Source organism: Nicotiana tabacum, chromosome 12 (genome assembly GCF_000715075.1).
Source record: "Nicotiana tabacum cultivar K326 chromosome 12, ASM71507v2, whole genome shotgun sequence".
NCBI classification, from domain to species: Eukaryota; Viridiplantae; Streptophyta; class Magnoliopsida; order Solanales; family Solanaceae; genus Nicotiana; species Nicotiana tabacum.
Window position 1 is genome coordinate 109,989,404 of NC_134091.1, and position 13,734 is coordinate 110,003,137.

Here is a 13,734-nt window from a genome sequence, read left to right on the forward strand (position 1 = left end):
GTTGTTGAAGATTGGCTATCTTAGTAACCATCTCCGGGGTTTTTAAAATTTACTCGATTTTCTTAACTTTTATTTCATCTTTTATAAAGGTGATATGCTGAGAAAGTTTGTTAATACGGTCGTGTTTTCTCTAATAAAGTTACTTTCATCTTATGAAAGAGTTTTTATAAAAGGGAAATGCAAGGTTTTTCCTAAAATTGTGGTATTAATGCTATTTAAATCAGTAATATAAGATTTTATCTTAATGCTAAAAGGAATTCCTAAAATGATATCTTTGTGGATATCTTCAGTAATCACAAAATTATTTGTAAGGCAAATGCCATTATTGCAAATACGGATTTTAGAAAGCTTGTAATTAATGCGCAGTTGTTCTCCTGTGGCAGAGTAAAGTCTAGAGGTACTTTTCTCTATGTACCGGATAGGTATAATACCTTTCACGATGCAATTTCTCTCGGCGCCACTGTCAAGCAAGGTGATTTTGCTGATAATAAAATTTTTGCTAATAACAATTTTGATAGGAATTGTTAGCACCTAATTTTTGACCATATTCGATTAGTTTTTAATCAATTTTTAATATGTAAATATTTTTATTTTAACTTTAATTTTGATATTTTAGTTTTCGTTTTACCTTTTTATAGGTTTTTATTTTAAAAAAAGATTCGCATTGTTAGTACTGGTTTTAGTTTTAAAAGAAAGAAAGCAAAAAGAGGTCCAACTTTTAAATTCTTTAAATGACCATCGGTAGGAATTTTGTCATGGTCACATGCATTTTGGTATTTTCTTGTCATCTTATCTCTTTTATAACCTTATTTTATTTTTAGTGTTATCTGCACGCACCTTACCACTAACAGAATTATTCCCTCACAACACACATCTCACTTCACACCTCCCCATTTTTCCCCTTTAACAACTCAACACTCCCACTTTTCCTCTTTTAACATCTCACACTCCCACTCTCTCTTATATTAAAATAGTTAGAGACAATCTTTTAGGAGATATGAGAGAGTTGCTTGAACACCCCAAAAAACAGCAAAAAATAGAGCCGAAAGAAAGCATCAAACTCCAGCAAATTCCAGCCGAAATCACCCCAAAAAATAGCTCCAAAAGCAGCTGAAAAACAGCCAAAAACCCACCAAAAATCAGTGCCAAAAACGCTGCCAAAACCACCCAAAATCCAACTGAAAACCAATCCGAAATGGCTTCATTCTCCACCTAAAATACAGCCATAAAATACCCATCAAACCACTTTAAAAGTTGTTGATTTCACCCAATACAACACGCACAAGGTTCCTAAAATTGGAGGAGATCGAGTGAAGGCACCGGCGAGTTTCAGTCGAGGTTCAAGGTTCGCTGGGGATTTTTTCTTGCTATTTTCATTCCTCCGTACCGAAAGAGGTTAGATTCTTCAATATAAAATGGCCAATTCTTTTCTTCAAAGGCGTAACTTCATATTTGTTTATTTATCAAACAGTTATTTCTTTTTATCAACTTTGTTGGTGCACTATTGCTTTATTTACCATGAGTGTTTGCTTTAGAATTATTTTTATTACTAGCATGTTTATTTAAACAAGTGAACTTAATATAGAGTGAATTCCAAATACAGAGCATGATAATTATATTGTTGAACATAAGGCTCAGATTCGTGTTTTCCTTTCTATTTTTTTCTAGTGTTGATTTTAATTATTATTAATTGTATTTTCATGAAAGTTGAGAACAAGAAGCACTAAAAAAAATAGTAGTTACGCTGGTATTGAGCCATGTGATCTTGTTATTCATTAAATGATAATTGGGTCATTAGTTGATAATGTGGGCCGTTGTATATTTATTAGTAGTAATTAAAAGAGTTTTGACTCAGAGGTTTCTGTTTGGTCAAGTTCAGTGATTGAGAAGTTGGCTTGAGAATATTTTTGGAATTTTTACCTCCTATAGCAAAGGTTGATATCTTATTTATTTTAAATAAACACCCTTTTAAAAAATTATATTCCATAGCTACCTTTTAAATTTTATAGCCAAATATCTATTTATGGTCACCTCCTACCCTTAAGCCATAAAATACGCTTTGTATTATTTTTCTCTCTCATTCTTTCAGATTTGTCTCCACCCTCTCTCTCTCTCAAAGCCATAAAACTCATGGATTCTCTCTCATCAGTTTATCCGTCGATCCTTCTTCCTCCTGGAAAGCATCTCCGCCACCACCATCATCAGCAGTGAATCTTCGTTGTTTCTTCTCACGCCAAGCCATAATCATTGTTTCATCAATTTCGGATACCTAGAAGTTGTAATAGAATGAGGTCTATGGTTGTTTGTTGCAAATTGAGTAGCGGAGGAGACAAAGAAGAAGAGGAAAGTTCGACTGGTCTATTGTGCTTCCTAGATCTCTTTGGACTGGGTTCTTGATCGAAACGGGAACAATGACATTTCGAGTCAGAATCGCGGCCCTCTCGACGAGACGACATTAGGGTTGTTCTTGAACAAAGACGACGGAGTTTGAGGCTGAGCAAATGTGATGACCCAAATGGTCATATTATATTTTAGAACTCGAATATGCGCTCAAAAGCGTTAAAAATCTCATTTTTACTCTCTTCGATTTGCGTGCACGGTTCGGGTAGGTTTTCTGAAAATTTTTATGTTGAAAACTAATAAAAATAAGAATTTTTACCTTAAAAGTTGATTTTAGTTGACCTCGGTCAACATGTTTTAGTAAACGGGCCCGGATCTGTATTTTGACAGTCCCGGTGGGTCCGTATCGAAAAACGGGACCTGGGCGTATGCCCGGAATCGAATTCGGAGGTCCCTAGCTTGAGTTATGAATTTTTGATGAAAAGTAAAAGTCTGAAAATTAATTATTTTTAAGAATTGATTAATGTTTGACATTGTTAGTTCCGGGTTCGTATTCTGGTTTCGGAGCCCGATACAGGTTCATTATGATATTTAAGACTTGTGTATGAAATTTGATGAGAAACAGAGTTGGTTTGAAGTGATTCGGACGTCCAGTTGATAAAATAGAAATTTTAAAGTGTTCTTGAGAATTTCATTCGATTTGGTGCTAAATTCGGAGTTCTAGGTATTATTTTGGTGATTTAATCGCGCGAGCAAGTTCGTATGATATTTTTAGACTTGTGTGCATGTTTGGTTTGGAGCCCCGAGGGCTCGGGTGAGTTTCGGATAGGCCACTGGATGTTTTGGACTTTGGAAATCTGGTTTTTTCTGCAGAGTTTGTGTTCTGGCATGTCCTTCTTCGCGTTCGCGAAGGTACTCTAGCGAACGCGAAGAGTAAACTGGGCAGTTGAGAATTTCCTCTTGGCGAACGCGAAGGTTTAATCGCGAACGCGAAGCGATGGGGGTGTTACCTTTCGCGAACGCATAGCGTTAGGTACTGGGGAGGGGCAGACAACTTTTTCTTCATCGCGAACGCGAAAACCAGGGAAGGGTAGCCTATGCGAACGCGATCACTGTCTCGCGAACGCGAAGGCTTGGCAGCCCATACACTTCGCGAACGCGACAGTGCTCTCGCAAATGCGACAGTGCTCTCGCGAACGCGATGAACACTGTCGCCCAGCACTTAACAGAACCCAAAAACGGAATTTTAGCCAAAAACTCATTTTTCTCAAAAACCAAACGGTGAGAGGCGATTTTTCAAGAGTCATTTTTTTCCCAAATTGTTTGTAAGTGATTCTAAACCATTTTCTTTCAATTACCCATTACATTTCTTGAATTTTCAACCTAAAATCTTGAGTTTTCATGGTAGAATTAGGGGTTAGGGTAGAAACTAGGGATTTCGAGAATTTGAGAATTTAGATCTCAATTTGAGTTCGAATTCCAAAACTAATTACATATTCGGGCTCGAGGGTGAATGGGTAAAAGAATTTTGGTCCGAACCTCGAATTTTGACCAAGCAGGCCCGGGGTCTAGTTTTCGACTTTTTGGAGGAAAATTTGAAAAATTTAATTTATGCAATATAATTGATTCCTTTAGCAATATTTGATATTATTGAGTCATTTTTGAATAGATACGAGTGGTTTGAAGGTGAATTCCAAAGAAAAAGCTGTGATTGAGAATTAAGTAGCCTTCGGAGCGAGGTAAGTATTGTGTCTAACCATGACTTAAGGGAATTAGGAACCTTAGATTACTTGCTAAGTGAAATCCATGTGAGTGGCGTATATGTGAGGTGACGAGTACTTATGCGTCACCAAATTTAACTGTTTTTCCATGTTTCTCTGTTTTTCTTACATTGTCTTTTCCTGTGTCAAATTGCTACGTGTTGTGCTAGAATTATTCAACTTATCGTTCTTATCATTTTTACAGATTTTCTAGTGATAATTGAGTTTTTATTTCAAAGTTGAGATTGATAGTATGGAACCAAATATTGAAGTAAAATTTGTACTTGTTATTCTATCTCCCTGTTAATATTTATGCATTCTATTATGGTAAGGGAGAGTGTTAATGCACGAAGGGTGATGTCGTGCCATATTGTGAGTCTTTATGCATTGCATTATGGTAAGGGAGAGTGTTAATGCACGAAGGGTGATGTCGTGCCATATTGTGAGTGTTAATGCACGAAGGGTGATGTCGTGCCATATTGTGAGTGTTAATGCACGAAGGGTGATGTCGTGCCATATTGTGAGTGTTAATGCACGAAGGGTGATGCCGTGCCATGATATGAGAGTAAAAGCACAAAGGGTGATGCCGTGCTGTTTCTATTAATTTTACGGTGAGATTGAGAGTAAAAGCACGAAGGGTGATGTCGTGCATTTTTCCTTGCTCTATTCACTATTCCTGTTGATTCATGGTATATTGACTGCTCCGGTGATCATTTTGTTGTAGTTCTTTATCTTGTATTCCCCTTAGTATGTTTCCCCTCCCGACATTTCATGTTTAGTTCTTCATTTTTGTTATTTGCATATACACTGTTAAATTTGTACAGGTTAAATTGTAGGTGTCTTGCCTTAGCCTCGTCACTACTTCATCGAGATTAAACTCGACACTTATCAGTACATGGGGTCAATTGTATTGATGCTGCACTCTACACTTTCTGTGCAGATTTTGATACCGGCTCAGGTTGATCGAGATTTGCTACTAGTCTGCTGTCCGGAGACTCAAGATAGATCTGTCGGCGTTCACAGACCTTGAAGTCCCCGTCTATTATTTATGTCCTACTATTTTCTTTCATTCATACAGTTGTATTTCTTTCAGACTATTGCTTGTAGTAAATTCTAGAATACTCGTGAATTGTGATTCCAGACCCGGGTGGTAGTAATTAATACAGTTTTACGATATTCCGCACTTATTATATTTCATCTTAGTTAGTTATTGTTATTTACTGAATGGAAATAAGGAATTGGTTTAACGATTTTCTAACGTTAGCGTGCCTAGCAAGTGAAATGTTAGGCGCCATCAAGGTCCCGTCGGTGGGAAATTTTGGGTCGTGACAGTTGGTATCAGAGCACTAGGTTGCCTTCTATTCTTAGTAGAGTCTGGAGGATCAGTACGGAGACGTTTGTGCTTATCTTCCAGAGGCTATGAAGTTTAGGAACAAGTTTCACTTCTATTCTTCTCTGTCATGCGATTTTGCTTTCTCAATACTGATTGAACTCTTCTACTCTTATTCTCTCGTAGATGGCGAGAACACGTACCGCTTCCTCAGCTGAGCAGCAGCCAGAGCCTCCAAAGGCAGCTTCTACACGGGGCAGAGGTCGAGATTGAGGCCGTGCCAGAGGCCTAGGTAGGGGCAAGGCACAGCCTAGAGCCCGAGCAGCAGCCCCAATAGTGGAGCCTCAGATAGAGCTTGACGAGGAGGTTCCAGCCCAGACCATTCCTGCCGGACCAGCTCAGGTTCTGGAGGGGTTCATTGCTACCCCAGTACTTCAGAACGCTTTGGTCCGTTTGGTGGGCCTTATGGAGAGTGTGGCCCATACTGGCGTATTTCCTATGGCACCAACAATCTCTCACGCTGGAGGAGGATCCCAGACTCCTACCACTCCTGCCCAAAGCAGATAGCTCCCCAGTATCAGGCTCCAGCAGCTCAGCCAGTCGGATTAGTTTAGCCGGTTATTGCGGCACAGGTCGGAGATGGGCCAGCTATGTCTTCTGAGGCTTTATGGAGATTGGACAGGTTTACCAAGCTCTTTCCTGTTCACTTCAGTGGTGCTCCTTCAGAGGATCTGCAAGAGTGTCTTGACAGTTATCATGAGGTTCTAGGGAACATGGGTATAGTGGAGACCAATAGGGTCGATTTTGCTACATTTCAGATGACTGGTTCCGCCAAGAAATGTTGGAGAGATTACTTGTTGACCAGACCAGCTGGGTCGCCTGCTCTTACTTGGGATCAGTTCTCTCATCTCTTCATAGAGAAGTTTTTGCGTATCACATTGAGAGAGGAGTGTCGCCGTCAGTTTGAGCATATCCAGCAGGACAGTATGATGGTTACTCAGTATGAGACCCGTTTTGTGGATTAGCCCATCATGCTATTCTTATGCTTCCCACCGAGAGAGAGAGAGGGTGAGGAGGTTTATTGATGGACTTGCTCAGCCTCTTAGATTGCAGATGACTAAGGAGACTGGGAGTGAGATTTCTTTTCAGGCGGCTGCTAATATCGCCAAACGAGTCAAAATGGTTCTTACTTAGGGAGGTCAGGGGTCTGACAAGAGACCTCGTCATTCCAGTGAATTTAGAGGTGCCTCATCTAGACGCAGGAGTACTTTTGGTAGAGGCCATCCTCCCAGGCCATTTCATTCAGCGCTCCAAGCATCCCACGGTGCCTCAGGTGGTCGTTGCCCTCAGATGCATTATTCCAACCAGCTAGCCTGCAGTGTACCACCAGCTCCTATAAGTGCACCTCCACTCCAGAGTTATCAGGGTGGTTATTCAGGTCGATAGGGTCAGTTTCAGGGTCAGCAGTCACAACAGCCGAGGTTATGTTATACTTGTGGTGATCCGAGGCACATTGCTAGATTTTTCCCTCGAGCAACGGGCAACTCACAGCATCAGAGTTCTCGTGCCATGGTTCCGGCACCAGTTACTGCATCACCTACTCAGCCAGCCAGAGGCAGGGGTCAGGAAGCCAGAGGTAGGGGCCAGACAGTTAGAGGTGGAGGTCATGCCGTTAGAGGTAGAGATCAGCCATCTAAAGGCCGTCCTAGGGACGTAGTTCAGGGTGGTGGGGCCCAGCCCCGGTGTTATGCTTTCCCAGCCTGGCCTGAGGCTGAGTCATCTGACGATGTTATCACAGGTACTATTTCAGTTCGTAGCAGAGATGCTTCAGTTCTATTTGATCCGGGATCTAGTTACTCCTATGTGTCATCCTATTTTGCTTCCTATTTAGTTGTGCCCCGTGATTCCTTGAGTGCTCCTGTGTATGTGTCCACACCAGTGGGAGATGTAATTATTGTAGATCATGCTTATCGTTCATGTGTGGTCACTATTGGGAGTCTTGAGACTCGTGTAGATCTTCTACTTCTCGACATGATTGATTTTGATGTCATACTGGGTATGGATTGACTGTCATGTTATCATGTTATATTAGATTGTCATGCTAAGACGGTGACCTTAGACTTGCAAGGGTTTCCTCGATTAGAGTGGAGAGAGAATCTTGGCCATTCAGCCAGCAGGGTTATCTCTTATGTGAAGGCTCGGCATATGGTCGAGAAGGGGTGTCTAGCTTATTTGGCTTATGTCCGCGATTCTAGTGCGGAGGTTCCTTCCATAGATTTGGTGTCGGTTGTTCGTGAATTTCCAGAGGTGTTTCCTGCAGACCTGTCGGGGATGCAACCCGATAGGGATATTGATTTCTGCATTGATTTGGCTCCGGGCACTCAGCTTATTTCCATTCCGCCATATTGCATGGCCCCGCCAGAGTTGAAAGAATTGAAGGAACGGTTGCAAGATTTGCTGGATAAGGGCTTCATTAGACCTAGTGTCTCGCCCTGGGGTGCACCTGTGTAGTACGTGAAGAAGAAAGATGGATCCATAAGGATGTGTATAGATTATCGGCAGTTGAACAAAGTCACCATCAAGAACAAATATCCATTACTGAGGATTGATGATTTATTTGATCAGCTTTAGGGTGCCAAGGTATTTTCAAAGATTTATTTTAGATCTGGCTACCATCAGTTGAGGATTAGGGCATCCGGTGTTCCTAAGATAGCTTTTCGGACTCGGTATGGGCATTATGAGTTTTTAGTGATGTTATTTGGGCTGACAAATGCCCCAGGAGCATTCATGGATTTGATGAACCGGGTGTTCAAACCCTACTTGGATTCCTTTGTGGTTGTGTTTATTAAAGATATCTTGATCTACTCCCACAGTCGAAAGGAGAATGAGCAGCACCTTCGAATCGTTCTTCAGACTCTGAAAGGCAGCCAGTTATATGCTAAGTTCTCAAAATGCGAGTTTTGGTTGAGTTTAGTTGCTTTCTTGGGTCACGTTGTATCAGCAGAGGGTATTTAGGTCGATCCGAAGAAGATTGAGGCAGTCTAGAACTGGCCTAGACCCATATCAGCTACAGAGATCCGTAGTTTCCTGGGTTTGGCGGGTTATTACCGTCGATTTGTGGACGGGTTTTCATCCATAGCAGCCCCGTTAGCCAGATTGACCCCGTTCAGGTGGTCAGATGAGTGTGAAGCGAGCTTTCATAAGCTCAAGATAGCTTTGACTACGGCACCGGTATTGGTGTTACCCATAGGTTCAGGATCTTATACAGTATATTGTGACGCATCTCATATTGGTCTGGGTGCGGTATTGATGCAGAATGACAAGGTTATTGCATATGTTTCACGGTAGTTGAAGGTTCACGAGAAGAATTACCCTATTCATGATCTAGAGCTGGCAGCCATTGTTCACGCGCTGAAGATTTGGAGGCACTATCTTTACGGCGTGCCATGTGAGGTATTCACTGATCATCGAAGCTTGCAGTATTTGTTCAAGCAGAAGGAACTTCAATTTGAGGCAGAGGAGGTGGCTGGAGCTATTGAAAGACTATGATATCACCATATTGTATCATCCTGGGAAGGCCAATGTGGTGGCCGATGCTTTGAGTAGAAAGTCAGTCAGTATGGGTAGCCTTGCATATATTCCAGTTGGTGAGAGAGCGCTTGCATTGGATGTTCAGGCCTTGGCCAACCAGTTCGTGAGGTTAGATGTTTTTGAGCCCAGCCATGTCCTAGCTTGTACAGTTTCTCGGTCTTCTTTATTTTAGCACATCAGAGATCGGCAGGATGACGATCCTCATTTACTTGTCCTTAAAGACGGTGCGGCACGGTGGTGCCAAGCAGGTAACCATTGGAGATGACAGAGTTCTGAGGATGCATGGTCGTATTTGTGTACCTAATGTGGATGGACTTCGTGATTTGATCCTTGAGGAGTCCCACAGTTCCTGGTATTCTAGTCATACGGGTGCCGCCAAGATGTATCAGGACTTGAGGCAGCATTATTGGTGGAGACGAATGAAGAAGGACATAGTTTCCTATGTAGATCGATGCCTAAATTGCCTGCAGGTAAAATTTGGGCGTCAGAGACCTGGTGGTTTACTTCAAAGGTTAGATATTCCTGAGTAGAAATGGGAGTGTATCACTATGGACTTTGTTGTTGGACTCCCACGGACTCAGAGGAAGTTCGATACAGTTTGGGTTATTGTGGACAGGCTGACTAAGTTAGCGTATTTCATTCTTGTGGTAGTTACCTATTCCTCAGAGTGGTTGGCAGAGATTTACATTCGTGAGATCGTCTGTCTTTACGGGGTGCCCGTGACTATCATTTCTGATCGAGGTATGCAGTTTACCTCACACTTTTAGAGGGCAGTTCAGCATGAGTTGGGTACGTGGGTTGAATTGAGCACAGCATTTCATCCTCAGATGGACAGGCAGTCCGAGTGTACTATTCAGATCTTGAAGGATATGCTTCGCGCCTGTGTTATTGACTTTGGAGGTTCTTGGGATCAGTTTTTGCCGTTAGCAGAGTTTGCCTACAATAACAGCTACCAGTCGAGCATTCAGATGGCTACCTATGAGGCATTATATGGTAGACGGTGTAGGTCGCCAGTTGGGTGGTTTGAGCCGGGGGAGGCTCGGTTATTGGGTGCAGATTTAGTTCAGGAGGCCTTGGACAAGATTATACAGGATCGACTTCGTACAGCTTAGTCCAGGCAAAAGAGTTATGATGACCGTAAAGTTTGTGATATTGCATTCATGGTTGGAGAAAGAATATTGCTTCGGGTATCTTCCATGAAGGGTGTTATGAGATTTGAGAAGAAGGGCAAGTTGAGTCCTAGGTATATCGGGCCATTTGAGATCCTCGAGAGAGTGGGGGAGGTAGCTTATAGACTTGCATTACCTCCAGGGTTATCCTCACTTCATCCGGTATTCCACATGTCTATGCTCCGTAAATATCATGGTGACCCGTCCCACGTGTTAGATTTCAGCTCTGTCCAGTTGGACAAAGATTTGACTTACGAGGAGGAGCCGGTGGCAATTCTAGCCCGGCAAGTTCACCAGTTGAGATCAACGAGTTACCCTTCAGTTTGAGTGAAGTGGAGAGGTCAGCCTATTGAGGCAGCTACTTGGGAGTCCGAGTCCGATATGTTGAGTAGATATCCCCACCTTTTCACCAGCCCAGGTACTTTTCTATGTCTGTTCGAGGATGAACGGTTGTTTTAGAGGTGGAGAATGTGATGACCCTAAAGCTCATATTATGTTTTAGAACTTGAATCTGCGCTTTTAAGCCTTAAAAATCTCATTTGTACTCTCCTCGATTTGCGTGCACGGTCCGGGCAGGTTTCCGAAAAGTTTTTATGGTTAAAACTAATGAAAATAAGAATTTTTGCCTTAAAAGTTGATTTTAGTTGACCTTGATCAACATTTTTGGTAAACAGGCCCGGATCCATGTTTTGACGGTCCCGATGGGTCCGTATCAAATTATGAGACCTGGGCATATGCCTGGAATCGAATTAGGAGGTCCCTAGCTTGAGTTATGGATTTTTGATGAAAATTAAAAGTTTGAAAATTAATTATTTTTAAGACTTGATTGATATTTGGCATTGTTAGTGCCGGGTTCGTATTCTGGTTCCGGAGCTCGGTACAGGTTCATTATGATATTTAAGACTTGTCTATGAAATTTGGTGAGAAACGGAGTTGGTTTGACGTGATTCGTACGTCTAGTTGAGAAAATAGAAATTTTAAAGTGTTCTTGCGAATTTCATTCGATTTGGTGCTAAATTCGGAGTTCTGGGTGTTATTTTGGCGATTTGATCGAGCCAGCAAGTTCGTGTGATTTTTTTAGACTGGTGTGCATGTTTGGTTTGGAGTCCCGAGGATGCGGGTGAGTTTCGGATAGGCCACGGGATGTTTTGGACTTTAGAAATTTGGTTTTTTCTGCAGAGTCTGTGTTCTGGCATGTCCTTCTTCGCGTTCGCGAAGGTACTCTCGCGAACGCGAACAGTAAACTGGGCAGCTGAGGATTTTCTCTTCGCGAGCGCGAAGGCTTGGTCGCTAGCGCGAAGCGATGGGGGCGTTACCCTTCGCGAACGCGACAAGCCCATCGCGAACAAGTAGCGTTAGGCACTGGGAGGGGCAGACAGCTTTTTCTTCATCGCAAATGCGAACAATGACTCGCGAACGTGAAGACCAGAGAAGGGTAGCCTACGCGAATGCGATCCCTATCTCGCGAACGCGAAGGCTTGGCAGCCCATACGCTTCGCAATGCGATAGTGCTCTCGCGAACGCGATGAACACTATCGCCCAGCACTTAACAGAACACAAAAACGGAATTTTAGCCAAAAGCTCATTTTTCTCAAACACCAAACGGTGAGAGGCGATTTTTCAAGAGTCATTTCTTCCCCAAATTGTTTGTAAGTGATTCTAAACCATTTTCTTTCAATTACCCATTACATTTCTTGAATTTTCAACCTAAAATCTAGAAATTTTATGGTAAAATTAGGGGTTAGAGTAGAAATTAGGGATTTCGGGAATTTGGGGATTTAGACCTCAATTTGAGGTCGGATTCCAAAACTAATTACATATTCGGGCTCGGGGTGAATGGGTAAAAGGATTTTGGTCCGAACCTTGGGTTTTGACCAAGCGGGCCCGGGGTCGAGTTTTTGACTTTTTGAAGGAAAATTTGGGAAATTTAATTTATGCAATATAATTGATTCCTTTAGTAATATTAGATATTATTGAGTCAGTTTTGAATAGATACAAGTGGTTTGGAGGTGAATTCCAAAGGAAAAGCTATGATTGAGAATTAAGTGGCCTTCGGAGCGAGATAAGTGTTGTGTCTAACCCTGACTTGAGGGAATTAGGAACCTTAGATTACTTGCCAAGTGAAATCCATGTGAGTGGCGTATATGTGAGGTGACGAGTACTTATGCGTCACCAAATTTAATTATTTTTCCATGTTTCTCTGTTTTCTTACATTGTCTTTTCCTATGTCAAATTGCTACGTGTTGTGCTAGAATTGTTCAATTTATCCTTCTTATCATGTTTACAGATTTTCTAGTGATAATTGAGTTTTTATTTCAAAGTTGAGATTGATAGTATGGAACCAAATATTGAAGCAAGGTTTGTACTTGTTATTCTATCTCCCTGTTGTTATTTATGCATTGCATTATTGTAAGGGAGAGTGTTAATGCACGAAGGGTGATGTCGTGCCATATTGTGAGTGTTAATGCATGAAGGGTGATGCCGTGCTATATTGTGAGTGTTAATACACGAAGGGTGCTGTCGTGCTATATTGTGAGTGTAAATGCACGAAGGGTGATGTCGTGCCATATTGTGAGTGTTAATGCACGAAGGGTGATGCCGTGCCATATTGTGAGTGTAAATGGTCGAAGGGTGATGTCGTGCCATATTGTGAGTCTTAATGCACGAAGGGTGATGTCGTGCCATGATATGAGAGTAAAAGCACGAAGGGTGATGCTGTGTTGTTTCTATTAATTTTATGGTGAGATTGAGAATAAAAGCACGACGGGTGATACCGTGCATTTTTCCTTGCTGTATTCACTATTCATGTTGATTCATGGTATATCGACTGCTCCGGTGATCATTTTGTTGTAGTTCTTTATCTTGTATTCCCCTCAGTATGTTTCCCCTCCCGACATTTCCTGTTTAGTTCTTCATTTCTATTATTTGCATATACACTGTTAAATTGTACAGGTTAAATTGTAGGTGCCTTGTCTTAGCCTCGTCACTACTTCGTCGAGGCTAGGCTCGACACTTACCAGTACATGGGGTCGGTTGTACTGATGTTGCACTCTGCACTTTCTGTGCAGATTTTAATACCGGCTCAGGTTGATCGAGATTTGCTACTGGTCCATTGTCCGGACACTCAAGGTAGATCTGTCGGCGTTTACAGATCTTGAAGTCCCAATCTATCTTTTATGTCCTATTATTTTCTTTTATTCAGACAGTTGTATTTCTTTCAGACTATTACTTGTAGTAAATTCTAGAATGCTCGTGAATTATGACTCCATATCCGGGTGGTAGTAATAAATACAGTTTTACGATATTCCGCACTTATTATATTTCATCTTAGTTAGTTATTGTTATTTATTGAATGAAAATAAGGAATTGGTTTAACGATTTTCTAATGTTGGCTTGCCTAGCAAGGGAAATGTTAGGCGCCATCACGGTCCCGTCGGTGAAAAATTTCGGGTCGTGACAGCAAATTGAAGATTCTGTTACCTTTTTTTAAGTGTATTTCAATGTATCTCGCTGTATTTCCATGTATTTCATTGTATTCATTGTC

General features: G+C 41.7%; 1 long non-coding RNA gene across 2 annotated transcripts; it reads left to right on the forward strand.

Annotated features, from left to right (window-relative positions):
* The first annotated feature begins 789 nt into the window (after positions 1–789).
* Positions 790–13,424, forward strand: LOC142166928 (uncharacterized). 2 transcript variants are annotated; one of them, XR_012697447.1, is made up of 3 exons: positions 807–1,395; positions 5,041–7,228; positions 13,259–13,424. It is a non-coding gene; the product is annotated as an uncharacterized LOC142166928 (long non-coding RNA). The 2 variants fall into 2 exon arrangements; XR_012697448.1 differs by lacking the exon at positions 13,259–13,424 and having other exon boundaries at positions 790–1,395; positions 5,041–5,283.
* The last annotated feature ends 310 nt before the right edge of the window (positions 13,425–13,734 follow it).